General features: G+C 36.5%; 1 long non-coding RNA gene and 6 other non-coding genes across 7 annotated transcripts; 3 read left to right on the forward strand and 4 right to left on the reverse strand.

Annotated features, from left to right (window-relative positions):
* Positions 1-9,811: 9,811 nt before the first annotated feature.
* Positions 9,812-9,884, reverse strand: trnak-cuu (transfer RNA lysine (anticodon CUU)). The gene has a single exon. It is a non-coding gene; the product is annotated as a tRNA-Lys (tRNA).
* An 11,991-nt stretch (positions 9,885-21,875) lies between these two features.
* LOC132847999 (uncharacterized) lies at positions 21,876-22,675 on the reverse strand. Its single transcript, XR_009648693.1, has 2 exons — positions 22,539-22,675; positions 21,876-22,462 (listed from the first exon to the last, which is right to left on the reverse strand). It is a non-coding gene; the product is annotated as an uncharacterized LOC132847999 (long non-coding RNA).
* Positions 22,676-24,051: 1,376 nt separating this feature from the next.
* Positions 24,052-24,125, reverse strand: trnan-guu (transfer RNA asparagine (anticodon GUU)). The gene has a single exon. It is a non-coding gene; the product is annotated as a tRNA-Asn (tRNA).
* Positions 24,126-25,019: 894 nt separating this feature from the next.
* On the reverse strand, positions 25,020-25,093 carry trnan-guu (transfer RNA asparagine (anticodon GUU)). Its single transcript has one exon. It is a non-coding gene; the product is annotated as a tRNA-Asn (tRNA).
* A 385-nt stretch (positions 25,094-25,478) lies between these two features.
* trnan-guu (transfer RNA asparagine (anticodon GUU)) lies at positions 25,479-25,552 on the forward strand. Its single transcript has one exon. It is a non-coding gene; the product is annotated as a tRNA-Asn (tRNA).
* A 408-nt stretch (positions 25,553-25,960) lies between these two features.
* trnan-guu (transfer RNA asparagine (anticodon GUU)) lies at positions 25,961-26,034 on the forward strand. The gene has a single exon. It is a non-coding gene; the product is annotated as a tRNA-Asn (tRNA).
* A 475-nt stretch (positions 26,035-26,509) lies between these two features.
* On the forward strand, positions 26,510-26,582 carry trnak-cuu (transfer RNA lysine (anticodon CUU)). Its single transcript has one exon. It is a non-coding gene; the product is annotated as a tRNA-Lys (tRNA).
* Positions 26,583-27,217: the final 635 nt, after the last annotated feature.

Here is a 27,217-nt window from a genome sequence, read left to right on the forward strand (position 1 = left end):
GAAACAGTCTACGGGAAATCTGTTTGTGAGTGAGGATTTTGCTTCTAGCATAAATGGTTATGTTGGGAACCTGGGTGTCATTTTTGACAAAGAACTTTGTTTTGACCAACAGGTAAATGCTGTTGTGAAATCCTCCTTTTATCAGTTAAGAAAGTTGTCCAAGCTGAAATCTATTCTTTCCACAAAAGATTTAGAATCCGTTGTACATGCTTTTATTTCTACAAGGTTGCATTATTGTAATGCCTTATACCTGGGTTTGAATGTATCTCTCATAGCTCACCTTCAAAATGAATGATAGAATATAAGGTCCTGATCACTGTGTATAAGGCCTTACATCAACAGGCTCCTGACTACATAAGAGCTATGTTGAGTCCATACAAATCTTCTCGCTCTTTGAGAGCAAACGAGCATATGTTGTTGTCTGTTCTGTGAACACGGTTGAGGAGGAGTGGAGATCGTGCATTCTCCGTGGCAGCTCCTGTGTTATGGAACGGGCTACCATTGTCTTTGAAATCGGCTCCCTCTTTGGGTAGTTTTAAAAGTCAATTGAAGACTTTTCTTTTTTACAAGGTTTTTGCTATATGATTAGTAGAGATGAGCCGGATACTCGGCTGAAATGAGTATCCGGTACAGATAAAGCACTTCTGCCGAGTACGAGTATTATACGAGTAATACGAGTCAATATCTGTGCTCCGGATTGAATGAAAATCATCATTGGGTAGCTGATTGTGTCAGCGCCCCTCCCCTACACACACATACAGATGTATTGTGTTGCTGTGTCTCCCTCTGCTCACTCACAGTCACACACAGAACAGCTCTCTGTCTCTCCCTCAGTCACTCGGGTTCGTGGGTCTTTTCCGTTAACGTTTAGGGTTTCTTCAGCTTTTTACTTCGGGTTGTAACGTTAATAATACGTACTTACTAACCAGTAGAGTTCTGGTAAACGTGGGTTCGTTCAGACGTGGTGCTTGCTTTTCGCATTGCGTCTCTGCCTGTCGGAGATTTTTTTTCTTTTTTAAACCTTCAGCTGTCTCTAATCAGTAACCAGACACTGAGTGTCTGAAACGTTTTTGCTGTATTTCATAAAAACATAAAGGTAGTAAGCTAGTGTTATAAATATTACAAATTAATAATTACCGGTTAAATCCCCGCCCATTTCAAGACAAGCCCCACCCACTCCGAGTACGGATACAGATACAGATAATTCATATGGTTAACAGATACGGATACAGATACAGATAATGCTGTACTCGCTCATCCCTAATGATTAGTATGTTTTTCCTGAGTTACTGTGTATGGTATTTTTGCACTTTTATTATGATGTTAGTTTGATGTGTTTTATGATTATACTTTTTATGACTTATATAATGTTTTTACCATGTAAAGCACTTTGGTCCATTGTTATGGTGTTGAAAGTGCTATACAAATAAATTTTGATTGATTGATTGATTGTACCATAACAAATACATGTGACAAATAATTTTTAAAAAATGCAATATATTAAAGCAAACAACTAGAAACAAAACAGAAAAATACAATTTAAACATCAAATATTCATACATAAAATATAGAGTTCAAAAAATAAAATAAACTATTGCAACGTAGCTATGTTTTCTTTATTTTCTTGAGCCACTGCTCTTTTGTGTGTACTTTCTCAATAACAACCTCCGTTTATACAGATTACATGGAGCTGCACGTACACGTTGGATTCGCCACGTTTGGATGCCAATGTAGGTTCACAAAGCCATGAGCCTTAATAGTAAAGCAACATCTGCCATTGTTGATGTGTTTGTGTTTGCTGCTGCTGTGCTAAAGTTGCTGGGACATGTGACACATATACAGTGACGTCAGACTCAGCTCTGTGATGGCTCACTAGCCGGTGGAAAGGCAAATCAGTTCTTAGAAGGTTCACCAGTGGAACCAACTTTGAACCAGCACCAGCACTAGCTCTGAACCAGCACCCGGTTCTTTTTGGTGGAAAAGGGGCATTATAGCACTGATATGAGGCAAAACGGTAGATATCTCAGTGCTTGTAAGTGTGCAGAAGGACACGGGGGCTGTCGGGCAGAGGAGAGCATGGCAGCTGGCGGAACAGACAAGGGCGCGGCAGAGGACGGCTTGGCAGCTGTCGGGGCAGTTTAGCTGGAGGGGCAGATGAGGGCAAGGCAGATGAGTGTGAAGCAACTAGAGGGGAAGAGGAAAAAATGGGAAGGGTAAAGGAAGCAGCAATGTGAATTCTGGCTGCTGCTGTTATTTGGTCTTTCAGTGAGCTCAAGGTAGAATCACCACTTGGTTCCTCCTCAAATCTTTCATCATCTTGGTCATCCACATTAACTTCCTTCAGAAGTTGGTGCGTTTTGTTAGCAAATGAGTACACATTCTAAATTGGCTTTCCAGTCTATGCAAGCAAGTAGTCCCTGCCAAAAAGTTCCCCTAAAGAAAACAAATTCAGATTATTAAATTAATTATGGCAGACTTGCTATGTTTTTATTCACCAATGAGAGTCTTACCAGTGTACTTTGCAGGGGGATGGAAGCTGTTAATGTATTTCCAACCAAGCCCAATCAGACTGTTTGTATTTAAACAGTGAACCACCTTCCCTGCATAAGTGAACCACCTTCACAGTCCTGCTTCCACCTGCACAGGCCTTCCAGGAGACATAGTTGATGTTTCCTATTAAGAAGTAAGATTAATAAAATTGGAGAATATAAGCAGGCATACAATAAAGTACATAGTAAAAGGTAAAAGGTATATAAATTGTGCTTAAGATAAAGAACACAAATGCCCAAAAGCAACAAACCTGGAATGAACCTTGAAAGACTCAAGCAACATGAAGCCCCTAGCACACCTGTACCTGGTGGTAGTGGTGCCTGTCTCAATGTAGAGGGACACTCCTGGCACTTCCTGGATGCATTTCACATGTCTCTTCTGAAGACACCAAATCTGCTCCATCCTCACAGTGTCAAGCAGAGGGACAACAATGAGGCCTCTCCTCTGTTCCTCCTTCAGCTCCTTCAGTAGGCACTCAATCAGCCAAGTTGTCGTTGTATGCCGATGATGTCCTGGGGGCCGTTTCAGAAAGGAGGTTCAACCAACTCTGAGTTTAAACTTGAACTCTGAGTTGACAAACCCAGCGATGGGAAACTCTGAGTTTTTGGTTACAGAACAGCTGAAAAGAGTTAGTTTTATCAACTCTAAGTTGACTGACTCTGAGTTAAGCGCGTTAAACTTTAAAAAGCCATTATCAATGGAGCGCAGATACAGTATAACAAAGTCACCATGGCAACAGCGTCAGACAAAAGAAAAGTCTGCATATTTCTCACCAGCAGAACTGGAAGAGCTTATGCAAGCATATGGAGAATTTCAACACATATTTTTTTTAAAAAAAGCAACACTGCTGTATAAAACAATAGTGGATTTAACATCAAATTTTTAAAGGTGTATTTTAAAAATGTATTTTATATATATATATATATATATATATATATACACACACCTTTAAAAGTTATATTTTTAATGAAAACTTCTCCCTCTAGTTACACACTTTGTTCAATTCAAGGATAATTCATGCAATTGTATATTGTTTATTTCTTGTCTCTCCTTATTGTTCAAGTGGTTGAGGTTGATTTGGGAAGTAAGTAGACCAAATTAGTAAGTAGACCAATACTTTCTATAGATAGTAATTATTACATTAATCTAATTAGACTGATTGAAGATGTAATTTTAAGTTAGTAATTAAGAACTATTTTTAGAGTAAATTCCCAACTGTTATAATATCAGAGGTGAAACCGGAAGAACAGGATTTTATTTTATCATGAAACAACACAAAAATTGTCAGAAAGTGCTTAAGAGAGAGGCACACTTTCCTGACTGCTCGGCAAACAGTAGCCTTACTAATATGTTCTGCATCCCCAATGTTCTACACAAAACTACAATTTGCAAAGAAACATAAGGCAACGCAAAGCATCTGCTCGGATGTAAGAGCACAGACGCGGTGGCTGATGTAAGGATGGATGAGATTATGGATCTTATTGACTGTAAAGAAAATCGGTACTGCTCAAATAAAAATTCATAGGGATGTGACAAAAATGCACTCTGGGCTCAAACGAATTAATACAGACTCTTCATCAACAGGCTCGTCCATAAAAGGACACGCCATTTCATTCATTTTACATTTACAGCATTTAGCAGTCCCCCTTACACAGAGTGACTTATATTTTGTTTTAATTTATAAAACTGAGCAATTGTGTCTACAAAAGCCTGGTGGAGCTGGGATTTGAACCCATGACCTTCTGATCAGTAGTCCAACACCTTAACCACTGAGCTGCCACATCCCACAGTCCCTTTACTGCTCTCTGTGTAACTGAAATGTGGGCAATAAATGAGGTGTTTAAATGTCACTTTCTCTTTAAAAATGGGAGGAGACCGAAAGAAACTCTGGGTTTACTGAAGAAAACCTGCTCCCGACCAGGTTAGGTTCACAGAGTAAGTTACTATGGTAACTGACTCCGAGTATAAGTTACCTCTCTTTCAGAAACAGGCTTAACTTAACCTGCTTTCTGAAACGGAAAACCCAGAGTTTCCCTCATTTCAGGGTTAACATACTTTTTCATTTTCACTTAACCTGCTTTCTGAAACAGGCCCCTGCTCTTAGACAACAATGCTAATTCTCATGTATGTTTATAATTCTGGATATGAAGTGAATTTGTATAAAACTGAGTTAATGGTCAAATTTCAAAACAATTCAAATTAAAAGTTAATTAATATTTGATTTGCTGCATAAAACAATTTCCAAAGTTATCTGGCAAGGAAAACAGACAAGAATTATGCTTAAAATAATACAGACAGCCAAAACAAATGACAGGCTGGGATGAGAGAATATACACAAACTTGGTGGGCCAATATTAAAATTTGACTGTATTAAAATCTCCAAAGATTTGGAGAACTATACAAACATCATTTGGCTTATCTAAGAAAAAGTGGTGGGGAAACTGTGGTCAGCATATTAAACATTACATTTTAAAACTTGATGTTGTATGGTCCTATATGTTATGTTGTGGTTAAAAATAAAAAATACAAGTTAAAAAGTTGTAATAAGTTGTATAAGTTTTGCTATCTGAATGTTGTCAGATTAATTTGATGGGCAAAACATTAATTGGGAACAAGCCTAATTAGTACTCCAAGTTGACTGAAAGTGTGTACAAATCAACAAATTGAATTTCAGGGCATTAAATATTGAAGAAAATATAGTTGTGGCTATACAGAACATTCCTACAGTGGCCGAGAATTGCAAAAGAATAAATACGGGAAACAAAATAACAAATTCCGACAAACCGGAAAAGGTTGGCATAGTTTATTTTGCGAATGGAAGACTGCTGATTGGATGGTACATCTGTCACTCAAACTATACAGGCAGTAGGAAATTGTGTATAACTTTATTTCTTGTGCATGTATGGAGTTCTGCGTTTACGTTAAATCTAAGAAAATAACAATTTTCATTGTCAAGCACGAAAAGGAAGAACATTCATATGCCTTGATTCTTAATATGCTGAGAGCACATCATGGCATAAAGATTAGTTTGTGATTTCTAAAACACACTTGAGGAATACAGGTATGTTTCGAAGAGAAAACTATCCAAGATTAAACAATGTAAGGAATGCTATAAGAGCAGAGCTGTGTGCACCAGGAGAGTTGTTTGGTTATCGTTCAATGTGGTTAGCACTACATCAGAAACACAAGTTGTGTGTTAAACATGATGACATTATGCAGTTGCTGCAAGAACTTAATCCATAAGGGACAGTGCAGAAGACATGCCGTAGATTTGCTTGACATTATAACTATATGGGAACAAACTAACTGTGGTATGTGGCATGAAGAGAAATATCGAAATTATACAGTAAAATGAATTTATCTTTTTTCCGCTTAATACAATTTTTTCTCTTAAACCTTATTTTTCCTCTTTATTAAAATAAGAAGAGTTATAAAAATGTTTAGCCTTTATATTGTGTGATTTAAAATAAGAAGAGTTATAAAAACTTTTAGCCTTTATATTGTGTGATTCTTTTTGTTATTTATTAATTGTATACAATCTTTTTTATGTGGTGCAGGAGCTCCCAAACACTCACTTTCCACTTTTGGCAGGCACTTATTTCCAGGGATTTCAGAACAGCATTACAGATATTGCGTCATCGGGTAGGCATGGCCTATTTGATAATCTAACCCTAACCCTAACCGTAGTTTTTGGTTGTTTATTTGTTTTCTAAAATAAAGCGACTGTTTTGTCCTTCGTAGTATGCTGGGGTTTTTTAACGAAGGCATTTTTCCAAGACCTCCAGAAACACGCCCACTTTACGTCGTGGTAATGAAACCCCTGGAATTTAGTGAATGCCTTCCAACTTTTAATGTTATTCCAGCTAATTTATCTAAAAGCCTCGCTCTTACAATATCAGGGCGACTTGTTTAACCCTACTTTCAGAAAGCTCTGCTGGCTTAATATGCTGTTAGTTTTCTGCAGTGTCTCTCTTAAAACCTCCTGCAGAAATTTGACATTTTATTAAACAGTAAGGAAAATACATGGTTATACATCATAAACATCAAGAGTTGATTTTTTTACTGCCGCAGCCTGCTGTACTTTCTGTAGATCTTGAGTGACAGATGTATCTACAGGCCCAAAGTGCACTAAGGCCACGTTCACACTGCAGGTAAAAGTGGCCCAAATCTGATTTTTTTGGGGTCAAGTGACCAGGTCAGACTTCTTCAGGAGTAGTGTGTACACTCAAATCTAGCCCAGATCTGATTTTTTCAAATCAGATTCAGACCACTTCCATATGTGGTCCTGAAACAGACCCAAATCAGATTTTTTCCAATGTGGCCACAGTGTGAACAACCAAGGCGGATTTGATGCGACTTGTCTACATCGACATTCGTCACATTTATGCGCCAGCGAGTATGCACACAAACGAGACTACGCCTACAAAATGGATCAAATCATCAAAAGTTGCCCTCGACGTCCGAAAATTTTCAAAACACTGCGTCTCTGTGCTGCCATTACACAAACATTTAGAAAGAAATAACCTCCATAACCTCGCCAACTTTAGAGCAACGGCGTGCTGCGTGTGACATCATTGTTATTGTTCGTTTGCGCATGCGGGTCAGTTCGAAACAGCAAACAGTTCACACTGGTATCTGATATAGGCCACATTTTAAAAGGTAATGTGAACAGCCAAAAAATAAATCAGATCTGAGCAAAATATCCGAATTGAGCATTAAGACTTGCAGTGTGAACGCGGCTTTAGTTGGACACCTGAAGCAGAAAAGGCCTTTGTAAGATTTGACATTAGCCTTATAAACCAAACCCATATTAGATATACTAGATGCAAACAAAATATTCACAGACAGTAGATGAAAAAAAAGAAAGATATTAGTACTGTTGCAAAATCATGATGGAAAATAAGGACCAGAAGCCTGTTTTTCAGTTAAAATGGGTCCAGTGCCAGCTGGCCTGTCTATGTATTTAAGTTCTTGTAGCAACAGCTGAAAAGTAGTCAGTGCTTCTATTAATATTGTAGAATACAGTGAAATTACCCTAAAGTTCCACATTCAGTACCATTTCTTTTGAACTTCTGCAAATGGATTTCATAGAGTAAACACCAGGTGAAGGGAAAAGATATTGCTTAGTGATTGTTGATATGTTCTCAGAGTGGATGGAGGCCTTTCCAATTTCAAAACAAGATACCAGTGCTGTTGCAAAAACCCTGTTGACAGAAAAAAAATCCAAGATGGGGAGTTACAGATCAAATTAGCAGTGACAATTGTACCCCATTTTCAACAACACACTAAAACAAGTAGGCGATTACTTAGGCACAGACCTTGAGACACCCTGCTAGCAAAGGAGCAGTAGAGAGAGAAAATGGCACACATAAAACAAGTGCTGTGATGAGACTGGTTTACCATGGACAAATTCACTTCCCATAGTGTCCCATTAATGTACATGTGAACACTTACCTGTGACAGAGCAAATTTGTCCATTTGAGATACTGTTTGGTAGACCTCCTAACACAGGCAAGCAATGCCAAGGCAGCTAACCAGGGAGTGTAAGGATGAAATGTTTTATAGTGCAAACCTTTCCTCTGTGTTGTTTGCAATCCATAAGGAGGTGAAAGATGCCCTCCAAGCACTTACACAAAACTACCCGCATGACCTGAAACCTGGTGATTGGATAGTGGGGAAAGATATTAGGAGGAAAAAATGGGAAGCAAGGAGGTCGTTGGGAACGTACCAAATTCTGCTAATTACTTGCCAGGAGCAATGACCTTCCTCACACTATGGGGTCAGATAGTGAAGAATGTGGGATGGATGAACTATGTGCAAGATATCATTTAACATGTGAAGTAGATCTCTCATTTAAAATAAGGCTTATGGCTTGTATGTACAAATCACCAAAACTTTGGAAATCATTAGAAGTGATTATGATCAAGTTAGGAGATTTGTTATGGTCAAATGTATCTTATCATGTAATAAACATTGTGAAGTACTTTCCTGACTGGTACAGAATGGTAATGGGACATGTCGAGACTGAGTGATATGCTAGTAACTTCAGTTCTCCAACAGCCCTCAACATGACGAAGAGTCACAGAAGAGACAACAACTATATAGGAAAGGAAGAAGGACATTTGCTAAGTTTTGTGATTGTTATTGTCTACATTCAGTACTGTTATAAAAGTATAATGACTAACATACATACATTTTTAACACGCACTCATTTCACACAGACACACGTTTCACCAGATAAACCTATTTGACACTATAACAAAGATATTCACAATTCAAAACACACTCATACTAGTACACACTTTAATCACAACATATACATACTCACATACATATTTTGAATTGTATTATCTGGGTAGTTAATCACTTTGTTACATGATTTATAGACGTCTAAGAAGGTGATTCTAATTAAAAGAGAATTCAACCTAATTTGACACAGTTTGGTTCAAAACCACAGACCAAAGAATATTGCTACAAGAGCCTACATCCCTGACACACCAAAAGACTTGGTGTTGGCTAGTAGTTTGCAAAAGGGGGGTAGCAAGTAAGTATGCAGAAATTGGAAAAAATTAAACAGTCTGAATAATTGTCCAAAATGTTAAGAACGTGTTTTTTTCCAAGAAAACTGTATGCCTGTCAGACCATTACAGTAATTTTCTTATTTTTGGCTTTCATTTATTCACATTTTTCTGATATATTACAAACATATATACTCTCATACAGAGTCAATTTCATAATCACAATATGTTGTTTTCTTGTGATCATACTGTGATGTTTTGTCAAATTCTGAAAGCAGGACTTCTAAAGTTCATTGAAATCAGCCTCAGTAGTTAGGACAAAATCCAGCAGGCAAATTCGATAATATTGTGGGAGTCAAATACAGTCCAGAGGTCAGGCAATTGGACAAAGAGTATATCAGAGAGCAGGCAAGGGCAAAAACGGAAGCAAAAGGATCAGAAACAAAAACACAAAACAGCAAATTCAGGATTTAGTGCCAAGGTACATAAAATGGGTGCCGACCATATCAGGGAAACAACAGCACATGCTTGTCCACTGGAGAAAAATTGTTAGGTTATGAGGACATTAAGTACATTTTCACCATGTGATGGGGCTGTCTTACAATACATGACAGCTTAAACCACACATAGTGAGGTTGAACTAGCTTTTGGGTGTTTATTATATAATATCGATCTTGGGATCGTGTCAGAGAATTATCTTTTTTTTAAGCACACAATGAGAAAGATAGTGAAAAGCAGAAAGCCGCCCAACGTGGGGCTCGAACCCACGACCCTGAGATTAAGAGTCTCATGCTCTACCGACTGAGCTAGCCGGGCTTGCAAGACAGTAATGGTCTGGCTACCATACTGTCCAAAATATTCTCGACTTATAAGAAGTTTGTTTTAATTAATAAAATAATGCTGTTGCTCAGAATATCACAAATGTAATTATTGTGTTCCTCGATGATGCCAATATGTGAACTTATTCAAATTGCACATCATATAAAACACATATGACAATTTCATAATGTTTTACACAGTGTAACTATATGAGACTAAAAACTATATGTAACAATCTATTTCTTCTTTATTTGCTTCAGCCACTGATCTTTTGTTTGTCTCAGTGTTTGGGCAGCAAATTGATCAGACCACATTTTTATAAAACTTGGACTCCACTATTCTAGTGTAAGCACATGAGAGAGTTGGCACATGGGATTTGAGACTGGAGGGATAAAGCTGGAAGAACACAAATGGGAAGTTGTGGTGGCTGACAGACAACAAATACAGTGAACATGGGGTAAGGGTTGGGAACTTTGGTCTAAACGTCCAGGCATGGAGGTTGTGCTCCTCTTATGTCTGGCTAGCCCTACTGTATTGTGTTTTAATTTCCAGGGCATGCTCTTGCTCTTGGACAAATATAATTATTTGAACTATATCAGAGTGCTGTCAGATCTCTTTTGATTTAAATCAAAATTTGTTATATGATTGGTGGATTTACTTGCAACTGTATTATCATCTTTTATTTTATTGCTCTCACTTAATATTGCATGCCTTGAATTCAATTGCTGGACGTTTATCAATACTGACCCAATCCTTCTTGCTGATGTGGTAATTTGTTAAAAATAATTTTACTTTTTGTTTGAAAGGAAAGAGAATTTCACTGGCAAAGTTTGTGAGTCAGGAGACCAGTTAGAGTTATAGTGTTTTTTATTCCTGAGTACAAACATACACAAGCATCAACCCAGTCTGACAGGCAACATGAACATACATCCTAATACACAAAATGGTAAAGTTAATTATTAAACCTAATAACACTTCCTTGTTACAAAACTCCACAAGAAAAAAAAAGCTAATACACACTACAAAGCTACATTTGCATGACACATTTGCTACATCAAAAAAAAAAAAGTCAACTGGATAAGACCTCCCAAGAGAATGACCTATAGTGCAACAGATAGTCACTTATCATAGTGTCAGTCAAGAGATAGTGATAGTCAAGAGAATCATATGCTTTAACTGCTGTTTCCATTTTGAGTCCTTGATATTTAAATAAAAATAGTTGCATGTGGCAGGCTAGTATATACAGTTATATTGAGTTGAAATTTTTGAAATAGTTGAAATTTATAAATACTGTTTTAAAGTAAAAGTACTTAAATGTGGTTTGAGCCCTTTCCTTTGACATTTTCTCTTTGTTTTGTTTTGTAGTGTCAACGTTCACAGTTTACAGACCCCTTTTTCTTATAGCATGTATTAAAGTAATGGCTTTTGACTTACATTAGATATTAATGTAACACAGTAAAACAAATATGGCCCAACATAAAATGTGAGATTTTAAAGGCCGTATTTTAACTTGCACACAAGTTATTCTAAGGTTAAGTCAAAATATATGACACTAATTGTTATTTTGTAATATACTGAAATATATATTAATATATTACACTGAAATGGAAAAACGAAGCAAATTTTAGGAAGTCCGAATGAGGTTCACTTTTTTTCCCCTTCGCAGATTTGGGTAATGGCTCACTTTGTTTGTCAGATCCAATGGCTCTCCTGAAAGCACAAAACAAATATTAATGACCATGCTACTTAAATTAATGAATGCATAAGAATCACATAAAGAAATGCAGTAATTTGATTTAAGTATTTAAATATTTCTTGATTCCTGAATTATAGCTGCAATGCATACAAATTGAGATTATGTGAATGTACACTGTATATTTTATATGCCCTTACACTCCTGCCTTATGGAAAATTTAGGTCTGGATACAAAGTCCAAACTATAGCAGTTATTTATTTACTACTGAAGGCCAGAGAACACAAGAAAGATGAAAATGCAGAGAAAATGTGCAAAAAGTGAACAAAATTCATGATGACCATGCTCTGGATAAAATTTTTTATTTTATTTGGCCATTACTACTGTGACAAACTGTAGTTTTAATGAGTAAATTAGTAAACTATGATTTACAAGAGAGATTTATCTACAAGAGAATATATCTATCTATCTGTCTGTCTGTCTGTTAGTAATCTTTCTTTTTTTTTAACTGCCTGTATTTTCAAGGAATGTAACTATGTGTGTTCAATCATGGGTTTGTTATTTAATTTTTTTAACTGAAAAATTATTGCAAAAATGGATAGGAGGAGATTTTGCTTAGCTAAGATTTTAATCATAGTGCTGGAACAGATTGTACTTTGCAAATTACTGAGTCACCTTAGGCAATAACTAATTTACATTTTATTAATGCTATTAATTTAATGTCATATTATTTACACAGTGTATACATTCATAAATATAGCTGACATTTTAGTTAGAATTTTATAATTTACCTTGAAAAATAAGACTCATATTCTCTGGTTTCTTGTTTAGTTGGCTGCATGCTTCCTGAAGCAAATAAGAGATTTTCTCTAAGGGGAATATTGAGATTTCAATAGTTTTTTTCCCAGCAGAATTGACATAGATGCTGATTTTATCCACATCCTCAGTGTGTTCAGTTGAACCAGTTGTTTGGATGACGCTTTCAATGCTGGATGTGTCCCCTGGGGTTTCTGAAATAGTACATTGTAATTATTCTCACCATCACTTGTGACAAACTCCAGATTAAATTAATTTTGGTTATAATACAGTAGTGCTAAAAGCTTACTTTCATGTGGAATGTATGAAAGATCACTTTTCTTCTTTTCTGAATTTGGAAATGAGCTTGCCACAGGGCTTGAGTCCTCAGTCTGCTGCACATCTCTCACCTCCATGGGGTAACTCTGCAAATCATTTACATGTCTAATTTTTAGACTGACCAATAGGACAATACTTACCTACATGTACAAGACAAATAGGTTTGTGAACATTTTCCCATTCCCATAAAGCTGTGAGATAGCATTACTACCCACTGCTCAACTGTGTCAACTTATTACAATTGTTGCTGTGCTTAATTCTTGAGTATTTAAGATTGATTAGGTACTTTGTTTAGTTAATTCTGTTATATATCTTTTTCAATTTAAAATCTCAAATATCAACATACCTCAAAAGCATCTTAAAATATGTTAATAAATGTGTTCATAAAATATAAAAACTAATTAAACATTTAGTCACTCCTCTTGTAGAAATGAAATCACATCACAATTTGTAAATATTTAAAACCAGGAAAGCAAAGATTCTGCAGTATTTTTCTTCAAATGTTTATGTTTGATCTAAAATGGATCAGCTGGTTATGTGGAGTCCATGCCACTTTAAATGCACACAGTCATTAAAGCAAAAAGTGGACATACAAATTACTAAGAAAGTCTGAATTTCCTGCATGTATTTCAAAAATTCTACTTTTCACTCTGGATGTTGGCAATAATATAATTTGCAATGAAAATTGCTGTATCAAATTAGAAACTAAGACTAACTCAGACTGTTGGAATATATATATTTACTAACAGTAAAGAATTAATTTATCCTTTCTCTGAATTTAAATAACTTACCTCTCTGAAGAAATCATTCCTATGTCCTTCCATGCTGGTTACTTTCAATCTTTGTGCCTAGTTACTTGCAAGTTGCAATCACACACTGATGATAGAATTCTTTGCTGGTACCTTTTATCCTCTGCACTTTTACTTTCTGTTTCTTTTCACTGAGTGAGGGGAGTACAAAGTGAAATCCCCATATCGACCATTACTGGTCTTCTAGTGAAAGTTGGGGATTTTCACTCTGAACTGAAAATACTATCTGTCATACAAATACAACGTTTGCTGTTGTACAGCAAACACTCTTTAACCTAAGACACTGACACCTTGATAGCCATTTTTTGTGAGATCTTCTTATTTAGACTCTGAGGTCTCCTCTCACCTCAGCACCTTCTTGGCATAAATGGATGTATGTATATTGCTGAACATTTTAAATGTTCTCTTTTTAAACAAGAGTTCATCATTAAAATGAAATTTGAAATGTTTTTTTTCTTCACACATGTTATTTCTTCACACACAGGCTCCTAGTGTGGATGCCCTACTACCTGTGGAATGTGAGGCCATGTTTTTATATATGTGGGAAACAGTGGACTGGCAATATCAATCATATAAAAAGCTTACAAATATTGCAGTGACTTTCCAGAGACTGTACTTCTTGATCGTGATATACATGTAAGATAAAATCTATGAACATGATGCAAAATATTTTAGTTAATAATAACATTGAGTATTATGTCATTTAACATTTCTTTTATCTTACATATCATACACAGATGAGTGTGATTTAATGAGTTGACTCAACAAAAATGGTAGGAGTTAAATGGTTCACACTTCTTGACTGCACAGATTTATTTTGTGTAGTATTTGTGTGTGTACTGCAAAATGTATTGTTTGTGCAGGGCACTGCCCATGACTGGACTCCATGGTGCCAGGCAAAGTCAGCAGGCTCCTGCAGGCATGGGTGGCTGTTCTGGCACTGCTATCAGTGGATTCTGGCTACTGTACTTAGCAGGAGTAGAGCAAGCTGCAGACCAGTTTGGAGGATGTGGTAACCTGAAAATTAGACTGAACATTTTATGCAGTAACTGTTGAATGGGTAATCTACTTATACTCGTACCCTTTGCCAAACAAACATAACGTCTGTCTGTGTGCCTCTTTGAATCCTTAGCTCTGTCTCCTGAAACGCTTATATAAAGTAGTCTGGCTATGTGCTCTTGCACTTGGGATGGTGTAGCTGAGTGAGCACTGGCAGATTTGAGAAGCTAAGAAGGAACAGAAAGAGGATCATGTACATCAGGACCTTAGTAAGCAGGACCAGAGCTAGACGTAGCCCAAAGCCTAAAGTGTACAGCACATTTGATATTCTCACGGTTATTATTGTAATAGAAGGTTGCTATAAGTATTTAGCTTTAATTAACAAAATAATACTGTTGCTCAGAATATCACAAATGTAATTTCCACGGAAAATACGAAATTTCTCTGTATGGTCCTTGAACCCTTGGCTCAGCTCACGTTTTTTGTGAACCTTTACATAGACCCAGTCAACTGGCTTGGTTCTCAGGCTTTACAGGTTCTTTGTGAGATCAACTGGCTGTTTTCACCTGGTGATACAGGGACTAACGTACACGTTATTCCCATCATGTAGTTTGACATAGCCTAGTTGCAGAGGTGGGTAGTAACGAGTTACATTTACTCCGTTACATTTACTTGAGTAAGTTTTTGAAAAAATTATACTTCTAAGAGTAGTTTTAAATCACTATACTTATTACTTTTACTTGAGTAGATTTGTGAAGAAGAAACTGTACTCTTACTCCGCTACATTAGGCTACAATGAGCTCGTTACTTTTCTTTTTACCTCTTTGGTATTCTACGCATCAATTTTAATGTTTTATTTTGACAGAGAGAGAAACTTCCGCTAAGGCTCTACCACGTGACTGTTTCACCAATCAAACGTAGTTGTGCAGTCTCGTCACGTTACCATACTCAATCTCAGCGGCGGGACGCGTTAGTTAGCAACACAAACATGTCAGAATCAACCGTCGGCAATGCAGACACAAATGAGGAGGAAAACCCGCACCCCTGGCCTTATATTGAAAGCATGTTTACCTTAGTAAAAGTGCGAGAGAGCAGCTACATTATGAGGTGTCTTGTGTCTGCCAAAGCAAACGGACATTTCAGCATTCAAAAACTCAACATCTAACTTGAGGAAACATGTTTATCTAGCAACTTACAACAACTTTACTCAGCGCCGCAAGAGCCGACAAACAGATGACATCAGACGTGTCGTTTCTTGCAGCGCCGAACACACATATTTAAAGGGATAGTTCACTCAAAATGAAAATTCTGTCATCATTTACTCACTCTCATGTTGTTACAAACCTGTATAAATTTCTTTGTTCTGATGAACATGAAGGAAGATATTTTGAGAAACAAAAACAGCTTTGCAACCAGAAGCTTTAGCTTACCTGAAACTAAGGAAAGTACTAGAGGCTTCCTGAGATTAATTAAAGGAGTAGAGATGTATTTCATTATTATTGCCCTTTCATCAAGGCATCAAATGTGCAACAATCACAACACAAAAGAAATGAAATGTGTGTGTGTGTGTGTTTCCTTCTGTTGTTCTGTCACTGGAGACACACACACAGTTTATGAGAATTTATGGGCTGCCTCGTCCTAGTTCTGCCTGGTAAAAAAGTATAAAGGTTTGGAAATTTGTGTTACAGTACTTGTGCGTATTTATTTTTTATTTATTATTATTTTATTTATTTGATGTATTAAGTACTTGAATTTACTGAATTATTTTAATTTAAGCTATTTTGTAATTAATTAATTTAAATTTATTTTATTGATTGGATGAGCCATAATTTGCCTAAAGATTATTTTGTATTTTTGTCTGTCTGATTGTTTTCTTGTGTTAAAAAATAAATCAGAAGTTACTCAACAGTTACTCAGTACTTGAGTAGTTTTTTCACCAAGTACTTTTTTGCTCTCATTCGAGTAATTATTTGTAAAATTATTTGTACAGTATTTAACAGTATTATTTAAATTAACAGTACTTTTACTTGAGTACAATTTTTGGCTACTCTACCCACCTCTGCCTAGTTGTTCCAGCTATGAGTCTAGAGTTGTCTGGTCATGTGTTTGTGATTGCAATTGGCGTTTCTGTAAGAATTTCCTTTGGGGACAAACTAGGGGTGTGCTATATTTGAGGCTCACATGTCTCATGCACATTGTATTTTCTGCTGATATCACTTTTATCAATGAAATTGACAATCATAAAAATTAGTTTCAAAAGTGAAAACCAAAGTTGTTTCATACTCATCTTCATTCTCAATTAACTTGCAGTGTGGCTCACACTATGAGCCTGAGGACTGAAGCTATAGGGACACAAAAGGGGAAGTCCTTGTGGCTGACATTACAGTAAACGTGGGGTGAGGGTTCATATGATCATTGCACACCTATGATCATATGAACTATATTGGAGTGCTGCCAGACCTAACCTGTACATTTTTAAAGTTTCTTCTTACTGACATCATTTGTTAAAATAAATTTTACATTTTGATTTAAAGTAAAGAGAGGTTTACTCCAAAGCTTCACAGAGCTGAAACAAAGCTTATTGTCAAATGAGAATGAACTTTCATTCCTAAGTTGAACCATTTTAAGATATCTTACAGTGCACTAAATGCAACTCACCTGATTGCATTTGCAGCACTTACTGTAGAAGACACACTCATTAAGTGCTTTGTAGTCTAAAAAACATTCCCAGGCTAGGACATAAAGGTAAAAATTAAACTTTGAACATTGTATGCTTGAATTTGTTTGGTGAATCAAATATTTGGATAAGTATTATTAAAATCATAAACAAAAATATACAAGCTATATGCAAAATGTATGAGTGTTGAAAATCTTTTTCCTTCCTCATTGGAGGGTGTCAGGAGAAGGGGATTACAGAGATGTTATTTAGTGTTATTTATTCTTGAGTGCTAACATATACAGTCTTTCAGACAACATGGACATGCATTGTAATATACCAAGCAGTTTGCAATATTAGCATGATACAAACAAAAGAACAAATGTAACCTGGATAATCTCCTTTGAACAGAAATAAGGATCTAAGAAATGAGAGAATGACCGATGCAACAGATTCTCACCAATCATAAAGAACAATATGCTTTAACTAGTGTTTCCATTAAGTAGAGAATTAAAATTAAATCACAATCAAAATGATGATTAAAAAAGGTGCATATGGCAGGCTAATAAATGCAGTTATATCTTGTTAACATTTTAGTGATTTCAATTTAAACTACTGAAATGTGGTTTCAGTCTGTTCCTTTTGAAATTTTTCTTTCTTTCTATAATTTTGTAGTGTTAGCATAAGCAAAACTTTTATTCACCTCAAGATAGTAATTTTAAAAGGTTCGTATAGGCACACATTTAATAGTCAATGTAAGTTAATAGTAAGTTTCCTGACAAGGTCAGACCATGCTAAACATCCATGCTAAACATTTTAGTTCACAGAACTCTGCACAGTCACAGAGCCCTTTTTCTTATAACATGTATTAAAGCAATTGTTTTAATACAACATTCAAGCAACATCGGTTGCTTTCACAATTTTCACAACTTTTACAATAATATGTAGCCCAACATAAAATCTGAAAATGTAAAGGCCCTATTTTAACTTGCATACATCAAAAAAGGCTAAAAGGTAAATATGTCATTAAAAGGTTAACTGAAAATACATGACACTAATTGTTATTTTATAGTATATATATTTTTATAAAATGCAGAAATTAAAAAATAAGCATCTTTCAGGAAGCACGAATGAGGTTCACTTTTTTTCCACTTCGCAGATTGGGGTAATCGCTCATTCTCTTGGTCGGATCCAATGGCTCTCCTGAAACCAAAAAAATTTAACAAAACAAATATTAATGACCATGCTACTTCAACTAATAAATGCATAAGAATCACATAAAAAATGCAATAACTGGATACAAGTATTTAAATATTTATTGATTCCTGAATTATAGCTGTAATGCGTACAAAACTCTGGTCCATAGAATTACTTTAATGAAATTCTTAATGAAATTATTTTCAGTTGAGATTATGTGTACACTGGGTATTTCATATGTCTTCGCACTCCTGCCTTATGGAAAATTTAAGTCTGTATTCAAAGTCCAGACTATAGCAGTTATTTATTTACTATTGGCTAGCTAAAGTTAAGGCCAGAGAACACAATTTTGCTCTTTTTGTGCAAATAGCAAACAAAATACATGATGCATTGGACAATAAATGTTATTGTACTAGATCATTACTACTGGAAAAACTATAGTAGTAAAATGTTTTTACTCATTTTAAACTATAATTTTTCTACAAGAGAGCTTTCAAATTCAAATATTCATACATATTCATCTAAATATAGCTACATTCTTGAATATAGCTGATATTATGGTTAGAATTTTATAATTTACCTTGAAAAATAAGACTCATGTTCTCTGGTTTCTTGTTCAGTTGGCTGCATGCTTTCTGAAGCAAACAAGAGATATTCTCTAAGGGGAATATTGAGATTTCTGCTTGTTTCCCAGCAGAAATGACATAGATGTAGATCTTATCCACATCCTCAGTGTGATCAAATGAACCACTTGCACTGGAGATGCTCTTAGTCCCTGCTGTGTCCCTGGGAGTTTCTGAAATAGTACATTGTGGAATGTATAGAATATCACTTTTCTCCTTTTCTGAAATCGGAGATGAGCTTGCTTGGCTTGAGTCCTCGGTCTGCTGCACATCTGTTGCCTCTGTGGGGTACCTCTGCAAATCATTCACAAATTTTTAGACTGACCAATAAAAATATTTACCCATGTGAACATTTTTTCATTCCCAGTGCACATACTCGCATGCTGAGATACCTGACATGGGGAGAACATGAGAATAACCCAAGCTTATGATTGCAACAGGAACCTTGAGGCTGTGAAGTAGCAATACTTCACCACTGTGTCACCTTATTACATTTGTTGAAGTGTTTAATTCTTGAGAATTTTAAATTGTTATGGTAATTTCATTAGTTGATTTTGATATCTTTTTCTATTAATTAAAAGCATTTTGAAATGTGTTAATAAATGTATTCATAAAATATTAAATATTATTAATAAATATTAAACATTGTTAATATTTAATAAAAAAAATTCTAAACAAGTTGCTGAACTGTAAGACCCACATTTACCCACAAGTTGTTTTACAAAGATGTTCATTTAGTCATTCTTCAAGGAAATCACATAGATTTTTGTTATTTGAAATCGGAAATAAACTGAAGGTTTTAGAATTTATAAATAAATAAAAAATTTATATATTTTACAAAGGAATAGATCCATGACAAGCATTTGTTCTCAATTTGATCTAAAATTTATCATATGGTTTTGCACACACAAATTCTCCAGTGCTGGTTACTGTCAGTCCTCTAGTTACTTGCTGGCTTGTTTTTATACTCTGCACTTTTACTTTCTGTTTCTGAACTTTCTGAATGGAACCATACCAAAAATGTCTTTCGGTTTTCTATTTGCCCTTTAAAATAGTTTTTATAGTATTAAAATAACACTATGTAGAGTGGACTCATATGATTCCTTTAAAATTTTGAAATTACCTCTAGTTATCTTTTGTGGCAAGCATTCAGATCGCACCTTGGCAAGAAATGATCTCTATGAGGAAACACATTGTGCTTTTCTTTTAGCCTAACCAATAGGACAATGAATACTAACGACAAGTAGTTTTGTGAACATTTTTTCATTGCCAATGCACCCACAGTATTACTCGATTGCTGCCATGTTTCTGACATTGACATGTCTTTTTTTTATCCAAGGCCATTAATAGGCACTAGCATAATTTAGAATGTGCTCATGTCATTAGCTCGAGGAAATGCATTTAGTGAAATTAAATCTAATTCCACGTCCAACTCTAACGTAAAACACATTTATATCTTTGATTTAATGATAGCTAATGCTTCATCCATGTAATACAAATAAAGTTTTCAATATCAACAAAACTAAACTAATTTATAAATTATACTTTTAAAAAGACAGCAGATAGATGGATACTGATTTAAATACAGGTAATTTCATAAATAACTTAAAATCTGTACAAAAATACATTTGGTTATGTTTATTGAAGTAATATTTTCTTTTTTTTTAGTGTCCTTTTTTGTCCTTCCGCCCCTGCCCCACTGCAGGTCTGTGCACGCCACTGACTTATAGTAAAGTATAATTGTATCCTTTCTCTGAATTTTAAGAACTTACCTCCCAAAAGAAATAACTAATAAATCCTCCCATGCTGGTTACTGTCAGTTCTTGTGTGCAGTTATTTGCAGGTTGAAACCTCACACTGATGATAAAATTCTTTGCTGGCTTGTTTTTATGTTCTGCACTTTTACTTTCTGTTTGTTTCCTTTCACAGAAGCCAATGATTTTTCTTTTACAAAGCACTGGAACCTTGCCAAACATTTCCTTCTGTTTTCTGTACAAATTTTACATTTTGGCTTTTTTGAAGAGTTTTTACTTCCATATGTATATAATTATGAACAGCAGCTACAATAATCCCTTTCCACTGCTTATCTCTTTCTACCAATCCCGAGGCATTGTCAATTGTAAAAAGAGCTATAGAAATAAACTTGAATTGAACTGAAAGATCACTTGTGTGACTAAGAAAAAAATCCCCATATGTGCCATTGTTGGACTTCTAGGGAATGCTGGGGATTTTTTCTCTCTGACCTGAAAATGTAAATATGGGGAGTTTTTAACAGGGAATATTGATGTACAGGTTAAAACCTGTTGCTCAAGCTGCCATAAACACCTGGGATTAAGGAAATCCCCACATGGACCATTTCTGGTCTTTTATGGAACATGCACGCACAGACGCACGCAAACATACAGTGTAGACATACTGTAAACAAGCTCTGTAAGTAATGGTGCATTTTATGTAATTAGACACTGGTAGAAATTGAACCCTGTATGCTGTTCCATTTTAATGAAGATATGTATTGTGTGTTTATGTATCAGTGGAGTTTTGAACATTACCCATGATATATTTCAGAACTACAGACAGTAGTGACAGACAGTGCTTGTTTTTCAGTGCACCACAGTTCAGCCTCTGTTAAGGCCACACAAGGCTTAGTGTCTGCTCAGACCAATGTAGAGTTTTGAGGATATATTGTGTGTGTAGCAGAGCGGTCGGGGGAAAGAAAAAGAAATGCGCGTGTGTACACTGATAAAAGTTTACACAACACTGCAAAAAGGCCCGTAAGGGCACCAAATTCGACTACGCCACCCCTTATAAGGGGAACAGCCCCACAAGGACACAGGTTCGTTACCCAATAAGACTGAGCAGGAGACAAGGGCAAGAGAATAACAAAATGAAGCTTTATTATGACAGTTGTGCAAGATTAAGATTTTCAAAATGAATATAAAATCTTCCGTCACTTATACAAAAACAAAAAAAAAAAAAAAAATTCTTGTAATGACTAGGCCCCTCAGGGAGAAGAAGAAAATACCCAACCCAGCTACAGCACAGTGTCAAGCCACACCACTCACGTGTGAAAGTGTGAAAAGGTTCACATCAACCACAGCACCCAATGTAAAAGTCACCCTGGATAGGTACATCAATCACTTCCTTCCCCTCCAAAGACAACCCGCCCAGCACAAGTATATCAAAAGTAAATTAAACACAACAAAAGAATTAAATACAAAAAAAACGAATATTACAAAACCAAAACAATAATAATTCCGCTCAATTTGAGTTAAATATACAATATAAATCAACAAAATAACAAAACTAATCGACTACAATACCGGTACACGGCGTGAAGCCTTGTTGTGCCGGGTTGGAGTCAGAACGACCCACGACAGTATTCTCAGAGGCAAAACAGCAGCGCAGTCATACCCATGGACTTAACCCCCTCATCCCTCAGAACGTGGTCGGACAACCAGATCAACCTGCCGAGCATATAACAGTAGGTTATTACAAATAAATAAATAAACTGCCGTAAACAGGACCCGAAATTATACGTACCAGCGATTAGCAGTTTTAACTCACACTAAACGCAATCATCTTCACTAGATGGACTTTTCTGGTTCACAAACTGGATGCCAACACACACTGAGATAGCAGACTGCCCACGCCAACACACGCACATACCTGGGGAAACCATGAATGGGGTCCCACGAAAGGGCGGTGCCAGCAATGACGCATAGGCAGGTAACCCGAACCCTGCCTTTATATAATTTATTTACTTATCACGTGACTGGACAAGCAATTTCTCTCATTCACTCTGCTACATGTGCATTAGGACTTGTCTGTCCACCATAAACACGCAGGTTACCCGCACGCACACAAGCAGAAACGAGCGAGAGCGTGACCACGCGATTCAACTAATGTAGCTTTTTCAGTGAAAAGCCAGATTTTTAAAAGTATCCAAACTAACTATGTGTCCATGTCTCTTTTTGGTCTTCTGAACTGTTCAGATTGGCAAACAAAATACATATATAGTATTAATATATATATCTGTTTAGGCCACAGGTGTCAAACTCACAGGTGTCAAACACTTAATTCCTGAACCGAGTTGTACCCAGTGTGGGTGTCTGTGTGTTCATGTGTGTGTATTAGGGCAGTTGGCACTTTACTCTGAGTGTGTTTTACTGCCCTATGAACCAACATGAGCAGCAGTTTCGAACAGATGTGGTAGCTGGTGTCATGTGTTTTGAAGCACATGTTATCCTTCACCCTCCCTGGTTGGTAGCTGGTGTCTGATAGAGAAGATTTGGCTGGTGCGAAGAAATTTAGTGACCAGTGTCTTATGTATAGTGTAAAATTCTATTGTATTCTAAAAATTCTGATTTCGCTTTTATGAAGTTTGTTTCCTTGTCATATTTGGGCATACCACTGCTACCCATTCAAAAACACGGTGTATTTTTGACTGAGCAGCACTGCACACTACTATTTTTTTCCTCCTTGCAGTCAAACTCTCTTATCTCACCAGTAACATGATTGACTTATCTTTTTGTTTCCTTGTTTTATAGTTATACACCATTTGCATATCATATCCCTAACTCTTGTTTCAGAAGGTTTAAATTATTCGCCTGCATCAAGCAAAGAAGATAACTGAAATGATTGCTAAAACTGTAAAGTAACTAAAGTGATCACATTTTTAAAACATGGAAGAATAGACATGAACCATCAACTTCTCGGATAAAAAAATGTGATTGGAAAAAATTCTTAGTCGTGAAGATAAAGATCACAGATTGTGTATGTATGTGTGTGTACTTCCTTCCCTGTTTGTATAAAGTAACTTTGAACAGTGTTTTAGTTTCATGGTATCTTAAGTATGTGACCTAGTTGAACCAGAGTTAATTTATAGACTTAAGCACTTTTAAATGTCACTCTGGATAAGGGCGTCTGCCAAATGCTGTAAATGTAAATGCATTCCTTGGCCAACCTGTCAAGTTCAGTTGTTAGTAGATGAATGTTTTTATTGTATATTAGAAGATTGGTGTTTTCTATTCCAGACCCAGAATAGAAACAGTTCCGTCCCTGGGTGGGCTCGAACCACCAACCTTTCGGTTAACAGCCGAACGCGCTAACCGATTGCGCCACAGAGACTTGTGTTGCTGCAAAAATAATGCATATATGAAAAATAATGCTATTTTATAATAATCATTTTTAAAAAACGAAGCATGAACACATGTTACAGTGCACCCCACGAACACAATCAAGCCTTCGAAAAAACGTGTTTTACCACCCCTTTAAATAAATGACGTGCTCCACACACCCGTGACACTTGGTGGCAGTAATGTATGCCAACCACCAATAATATAAGAGAAGGCGTTTTCCCCACGCACTCTCTAGAAGCCGCGAAGATTAAAAATGGAGTCGGACCCGAAACTCATACTGCAACGACTACTCTGGGAAAAAAATGACTGTCGGGCTCACTTCTAGAGGCCGACATTTTTTCGGGATTCCCGCGGGTCACGGGAGTGGGAGGGAATGGGAGTCATTCTTCTGGCATTGGGACGGGATGGGATTTTTCCCAGTATTTTTTTGCGGGATTGGGATGGGACGGGAGAGGTTTGAAAATACACTCTCGTGTCACCCTCTAATCTATGGAAGAAGGCAATTAATACTTAATCTGACTCGTTTAACTGTCCCGTGACACAGCATAACATAATAGGCACAACATAATAAATTATTTTCTAGCATGTGTCTGCCATCTACGATTAGCTGATAGCACCCGTTCCTTTTTTTCTTATAGAAAGTTACTGGCTATACATGTAATGCTCGCTCTCTTCTGTCATATATAGCTATCCTGCTAAGCAGTCATGAGTTCAAGTATTTGTATTAGGGCAGTTGGCACTTTCCTCTGAGTGTATTTCGCTGCCCTATGAACCAGCATGAGCTGCAGTTCGAAAAGATGTATAGTAAAATACCCCCGCACACGTACAAAAGGGAAACAGCTTTGCCCCTGGTGTACTCGAAAAACCCGTATAAAAACAGTTCCGTCCCTGGGTGGGCTCGAACCACCAACCTTTCGGTTAACAGCCGAACGCGCTAACCGATTGCGCCACAGAGACTTGTGTTGCTGCTCGAGAAGCTTGAGGTTCCAAGCTTCAGCTTGGACCAGCATATGCTCAGTGGAACTCACAAATTAACTGATGCTGGACCTGAGGATCTGTGGAAGAAGGCACTTACATCTGACTGCGTTTAACTTCCCTGAGACACAGCACGGTGCAGTAACTTTCACCCTCCATTGGACACTGCTGGCTTTTGGGTAAAAATGATCAAACATATATATAGTTTTAGATCTGTTCACTGCCTTCTTTTTATATTTGAAAATTAAAATCTCTATTTTTCAGTTCACAAATCATGATTTTTTTCAGCTCAGTAGTTCAATAGTTTACGTATGGGACAGCATACAGATGCTTAAGAAGGTTTTGTTGAAGAGATGGGTGCAACCTTGTCTCTGTGGCGCAATCGGTTAGCGCGTTCGGCTGTTAACCGAAAGGTTGGTGGTTCGAGCCCACCCAGGGACGAGTGCCTGTTTTGTCTATGTTTAAATTTATTGTATATAGATCATAGAGATTATATGGTGTATAGAACGTGAACGGATGTTTATTGCGAGGTGCTTTGACCAAACCTTTTTAGTTTATCCTTAAATGCTATCAAAACTAAAGCCTTTTACGTTAGACCTAGAACTTTTTAAGACCAAAGAATTACGCCCGACAGACAAACTATAATGTGTTGATGGTCAACTGACTTTGAATTTGGCAAAACATTCATTTATTAATCATCCATGTTCCTGGGCTCTCAAGTTTTTTTTTAATTGGTTGTTGCGTTAAATCATACCCATATAAAATAGTACTATTTATGATTGGCTAATAAGTGTCAGGCTACATTGGGGTTTTTTTTTGAGGTTATGTTGAGATGTCGGGCGCAACCTTGTCTCTGTGGCGCAATCGGTTAGCGCGTTCGGCTGTTAACCGAAAGGTTGGTGGTTCGAGCCCACCCAGGGACGAGTGCCTGTTTTGTCTACGTTCTTTATTGTTCTAAATGTTTCAATTTGTTGTTTATAGATCACAGAGAATATATGGTGTATAGAACGTAAATGTATGTTTATTGAGAGGACTTTTGAGCAAACTTTTTTGGTTTATCCTTAAATGCTATCAAAATAAAAGCCTTTTTACATTAGACCTAGAACTTTTAAAGACCACAGAATTACACCCGACAGACAAACTATAATGTGTTGATGGTCAACTGACTTCGAATTTGGCATCCATGGCATCCATGGCAATCATCCATGTTCCATATATATAGATTGTTTCTTTACAGACAACAGTACACCCTCTGAGGCACACTCTGAAGGCAAAGAAAAAACTACTCTCAAAACAAAACACATCTCAAAAGACCCATATCACAATGGAAGTTTTTTATAGTTACTTATATGATATTTGTGTATGATTTTTAATGATGCCAACAAACCTATCGACCAAGCCCGGCTAGCTCAGTCGGTAGAGCATGAGACTCTTAATCTCAGGGTCGTGGGTTCGAGCCCCACGTTGGGCGATATATTTTTTTTTAATCATACACTACTTTCCACTTTTTTAAATGCATGCCTAACTTACTTTCTTCAACATGACCACAGCGTGTTCATACGTGTGATATGCTACAAACTTTACATAAAAGCTCATTTTGAAGATCTGTCGCATTTAAAAAAGGAATAGTCCTCAGTTTTATCCCGGATGTTCCTCAGCTTATGGATCTTAAAAAAAAGCTCTTAGCTTTTTTGGTAATGAAGCCTGTGCGTGTGTGAATCTTATTTTTGCTTTATTATATATATGGCTTGAAACGTTTAATTTGCAGTATTATTTGCAATACAACCCCACCACATGGTGTAATGTCCACATTGCATCTCTATTCACAAAATGTTTCTTCCGTGAGGTTAATCACATGAGCAAATGGTTCAGTGTTTGTAACGCTGTAGAAACAGTGTATTAATACATGGTATGGTTTAATAATATGTATACTGAATTGGGTATTTTAACATTATTGTCCACTATATATTTATATTTATATATAGGGTGCCCTTGTCTTACCCTGGTTGTTGTTGTTTTAGTACCTTTGATCAAGTTAAGTGTTGTCTAATGCCTTTACATGAATAACATGTCAGGAAGTCATATTCTAACCCTTTTTAGAGTTAT

This window comes from Tachysurus vachellii, chromosome 7, assembly GCF_030014155.1.
Source record: "Tachysurus vachellii isolate PV-2020 chromosome 7, HZAU_Pvac_v1, whole genome shotgun sequence".
NCBI classification, from domain to species: Eukaryota; Metazoa; Chordata; class Actinopteri; order Siluriformes; family Bagridae; genus Tachysurus; species Tachysurus vachellii.